A 5,179-nucleotide genomic window follows, 5' to 3' on the forward strand; every position below is an offset into this window, starting at 1 on the left:
TTGACTTGTTGCCTAAGTTATTATCCTAAGTTCTTGAAATTATAGCTAAGGCCCTATTCTAGAAGATTCTAGGGAATTCTATCTTAATCTACAGTATTGTTTTCTATTTAAGAATGCCTATACTACCCTTGTCCTTACCCCTAAATTACATAGCCTAATCAAACTAAACCCCAACCCTCTTACCTTGGTCAGTAACTATGATTAATTACTCATAGGAACTGAAAAGTTCAGCTAAGTCCAAACAAATCCTAAAGTTGAACTAATCACTCATCCCAACTAACCAGAACATGGGAATTGAATCTAATTAGACTGTTAATCCAAACTAAATTTATTCACTAAACAATTCAGCAATCCAAATGAAATTAAACTGAGGCCAAATTATCAGTAAGGTTTCTTCTCATTTGATTANTTAAGCGTAGTTCTTGTTGTTAATTCATAGTCAGTGTTCTAGGTTTTAGTTTAAGTTTTTTGATTGTTCGTTTTAAGTCAGTAAGGTTTCTTCTCATTTGATTAATTTTTCTTTATGTTAATTGATTCTGTTTGTTTTAGTCTTTACTTTTAGTTTAATTTTGTTCTGTTTTTTGCTTTGGTTTGATTTTGGTTTGGTTTCGATTGAATAATTCTTGATTGTTACTGAATTTGGCCTCAGTTTAATTTTATTTGAATTGCTGAATTGTTTAGTGAATAAATTTAGTTTGGATTAACAGTCTAATTAGATTCAATTCCCATGTTCTGGTTAGTTGGGATGAGTGATTAGTTCAACTTTAGGATTTGTTTGGACTTAGCTGAACTTTTCAGTTCCTGTGAGTAATTAATTATAGTTACTGACCAAGGTAAGAGGGTTGGGGTTTAGTTTGATTAGGCTATGTAATTTAGGGGTAAGGACAAGGGTAGTATAGGCATTCCTAAATAGAAAACAATACTGTAGATTAAGATAGAATTTCCTAGAATCTTCTAGAATAGGGCCTTAGCTATAATTTCAAGAACTTAGGATAATAACTTAGGCAACAAGTCAAAAATTCTAAGGACTAACTAAGCAAAAATTTGAAAATAAAAGAGGGACTTAGGGGTAAAGTGAAAATCTGTAGGCAGCCCTAATTTTGTCTATAAAAGGGCATTGCCTTGCCTTACAATACAAGTTTTTGGACCTCTGAAAAATCCCCCAATTTCCAACTTTTGAATTCCCCCTCAAAATCGATCTAGTTGCTGCTGTATACTGCTGTTGCTTGCATCGCTGACTCTCAATTTCTGCATTTGTTCCCTTTCCAGGTACTCATTTGGCCTCATACAATTGTGAAGACTCAATGTAGGATTGCTGAAGTATATGAAATGATGAAATATTATTACATTTGATCTATGAAGTCTCCCGTTCCTTGTTTAGCTTAAAGGCATAGAGTAGTTTTGTTTATTTGAACAATATATGGATTTGTAATTAATTAGACTGCTGGACCTTTTAGAATTGCATGAACTTTCTGCCCTTACATTAGTTTAGTATTGATTTGTCGGTAATTAGAACATTGAACCTTTTAGAGTCATGTGAATGTGTTTTCAAACAGTGTTAGTTTAGAATTGCATGAATATGTTCTGCCAATAACTCATGTATTAGATTTTCACGTTAGTTCATGTATTAATTTGATTTGAACTTGTAGTTTAGACTCATGTGTTGTCATGTACGGATTCACTTGGTTCGTTGTATACTGATTTAAATTGCAACTCACAGGAGTCCATTTATATTTGGCGATTCAGGTGTAATTTTGGAATTAACTACTGGTTAAGTTCCAGGTGGATCACATTAATTAGTTCATGGCAGGCACGAAGTAATTGCGTAGTAACACCTGAATTAAATAAATGGTACGTTTGTTTTACGAAATAGTTAAGATCAATAATGAGGCAAGACAACCAGGCCCTTACATTCAAATGATAACTGGGCCTAGTGTCATCTTAAGAAGCCCAAAGCTGGGCAAATTTAAAAGCTGTATTTCCTTCTGCCTATATAGGGCCAGGTTTGCAGGCCCAAAAACGCTGGAATCAAAAAATCCTTTAAATTATATTAGGAATATGGGATTGATTTGCAAATATAAGTTTAGGTTCTCGAGTTAAGTAGCGGGTTCAAATTAGGAGGGTTTCCCTTTTGTTTGAATTCGGACTTGAACCCGAGACCCGAATTTATAGATGTGAATTAATTAGGCTCTTTTAGAGACAAAAACTAAATAGAAAATCATAGGTCACTTTAGTTTGGTCTTTAAATAATAAAGTGAGATGAGCCTCGCAAACAAAACACATAAATCGCGGGGCCTTCATTAAATGCTTAATTAAAAATACTTAGAATTCGGGGCGTGCCGGTTAGCGAATTCCACGGCCCTCCGCAAAGATAATAACCCGTTAGTCGCTTTAGGCGCGCTTTTTAATAATTTTACCTTTTTAAATACGGGTGTACATTTCATGCGACTCAAATCCAAATCCAAAAACGTTGAATAAGAATGTGTCGAGGATCCGGGTGCATTTCATCTGACGTGATCCGAAAACACGTTTTTAAACAACGTTCACTTTCATAAAAATAATTAAAAGCGATAAATAATTATAAAATTGCACTATAGGTTTGAACATGTATAAAAATCAGATATTTAGCCATTTATAATAATTTAAGCGATCGTGCTAGAACCACGGGATCCGGGGGTGCCTAACACCTTCCCTCGGGTCAACAGAATTCCTTATTCAGAATTTCTGGTTCGTAGACTCCAATTGGGAAGTCGACAATTTTTCTCGATTTGGGATTTAAGTTAAACCGGTGACTTGGGACACCAATCCTATCCCAAGTGGCGACTCTAAAAATAAATAAATAATCCCATTTCGAATAATGTCACTTTAAATGGAAAAACTCCCTTATACATTATCCTTCGGGGTAGGTGTATAAAAAGAAGGTGTGACAGCTCTGGCGACTCTGCTGGGGACACGAACCCAGAATTTCGATTCAGGGTTCAAGAATTCGAGCTTAGTATAATTGTTATATTTGGCTTTATTTGATTTTTCTATATGTTCCATGCTATATGTGCTAAATGTTTTACCGCTTTGATATTTGTTGAACTGTATATATAAACTGTCGCGAATCCCTTCCTCTTTCCGAGTCTTCTACATCATGGAGAAGGGTGCACTTCATGTAGCTTCTCTTCTGTTTAGCGTCTTTTCCCATTTAGAACGAGGTTTGGATAAGTTGCAAAGCCGACGGAGCTTCTGTATCCCCGGTACGCTGCCTCCCCCTAGGCTCGAGTTGTCCGCTCGGGTAAACCAGGTCTAGACCAATAAACCTAGGATTTAAACCTATAAGAACAAAAACTCATGCCAGATTCCTAGTAGGACGCTTGTTTGCATCATGTGCATTTGACTTAGGGGACTCAACACAGGGGTTGGGTCCGTCTAGGACAGGTGACCTGAAATAATTTGACTATCCTGATGCATCTTACGTGCTACTTGCGCATTTATTTGCTCGGCTTTACATGTTGACCGGCTTGTCTAAATGAGTGAATTATGAAAATAAGCAGTGTTAGGACTAAGTGAGGGTGACCATTTGTTGTGAAAATCCAAATGCCCAAATAGTACCGAAATGCTGCCGGATTTTTAAAAATGAAAAGAAAAACAAAAAGGAAAAGGAAAATATTTGAAAACATAGAAAGAAAAATTGTTGGTCACAATAGTTTTGATTTTGGCAAATCTGCCCGAACTACGTTGGTTTGATTCTCACCGGATGTGAGATACGTAGGCAACCCTCATCGGGTCCAACCTCCCTTTTTGCAAAATAGCCAAAAAATGTCAAAACTTTGATTTCGGTCATAAATAAGTCGGGTGATGGCATTCTTGTCGCCGGAAGGCCGTTTATGCAAGAACAGCCACCCTGAGTCATTTTTAAATGGTTTGCGGGCACAGCCTTAAAATCTTCCTCCCAGAAGTGCTGAAAGGCCGTATTTGCAAATCCAAGTCCTTGTTTTCTAAATAAAGAATTTTTGCACAAATAGCCATATTTCAAATAAATCATTAAAGTCCCCTAAATAAATGTGCAGGATGAATTCAAATAACATCGAAACCTTCTCAGTCCTGAGCGAGATCCCTTTGAAACTTCCATATGTGGTGGCATGATTTGGGAAAAGGAAGCAGAGATACTGTGGTCAAAAGTTTGGGCGGTCTCGTAGATTTATTGAACATCAAACCAAGGAAGGATATCATTGAGGCAATAATACCATTTTGGGACCCAACCCGTAATGTATTCCGGTTTTCAGATTTTGAACTCACACCTACATTAGAAGAGATTGTGGGATACGCAGGTCTCAACGGGAACCTCTGAGGTAGATACCCATTGGCCCCACGACCGGTAACCCTTCATAGGTTCTTGGATTTGTTCAACATCAGCCGAGATATTCAAGACCCGCACCTGGCGGAAGGGTGTTGTACATTGCATTTCTTATATCACCGGTATGGTAACCCCAAAGGTTTCGAGGAACCCAACACAGGATTGACACATGCTGGAAATAAAGACAAATGGGAAGCTCGACGGGGATTAGCCTTCATGGTAGCCTTTTTGGGAGTGATAATTTGTCCAAGAAAAGATGGTCACATAGACCTCGGCCTGGTAGGGATGCTAGATGTTTCCATGAAAAAACCTACTAGCACAGTGGTTCCCCTGATTGTAGCAGAAATGTACCTAGCTTTGACCAAATGTCGGGAAGGGGAGAAATTCTTTCAAGGTTGCAATTTGCTCTTACAATTGTGGATACAGGAACATCTCTCTCACCGCACAGGCTATATGAACTACGGTTTAACCGGATTGAGTTGTATTGCAGAATTCGGGACTCGGGTGATGGGTATTGAGTTCCCTGAGGGTACAGAGGCCTGGTGGTCGTCATGTTTAAGATCCTTGACCGCAGATAAAGTTGAATGGGCTTATGGATGGCTTCCTGCTACTGAGGCTGTATACACATCAGCGGAGGTCTCTTATATTCTTTTGATGGGTATTCGAAGCATACAGCTTTATGCTCCTTACCGAGTTTTGTGACAATTTGGAAGATTCCAGACAGTGCACAACGATGAAGATCTGAGTGGGCAAGTCATCGAGTTAGGACCGAAAGCTGCATTCCCTGAAGGCAGAATCCGAAAGATATGGAATGAGTGCAGGTACCTTGAGCCTAAG

At 38.2% G+C, this 5,179-nt stretch overlaps 1 long non-coding RNA gene across 1 annotated transcript in view; it reads left to right on the plus strand.

Annotated features, from left to right (window-relative positions):
- The window catches only part of LOC109236597, a 12,065-nt gene extending 10,496 nt beyond the window's left edge, over positions 1-1,569 (plus strand). The window contains exon 2 of the long non-coding RNA XR_002069523.1: positions 1,270-1,569. This is a non-coding gene — a long non-coding RNA (uncharacterized LOC109236597). The remainder of the gene's footprint in view (positions 1-1,269) is intronic.
- Positions 1,570-5,179: the final 3,610 nt, after the last annotated feature.

This window comes from Nicotiana attenuata, unplaced genomic scaffold (genome assembly GCF_001879085.1).
Source record: "Nicotiana attenuata strain UT unplaced genomic scaffold, NIATTr2, whole genome shotgun sequence".
Classification (NCBI taxonomy): domain Eukaryota; kingdom Viridiplantae; phylum Streptophyta; class Magnoliopsida; order Solanales; family Solanaceae; genus Nicotiana; species Nicotiana attenuata.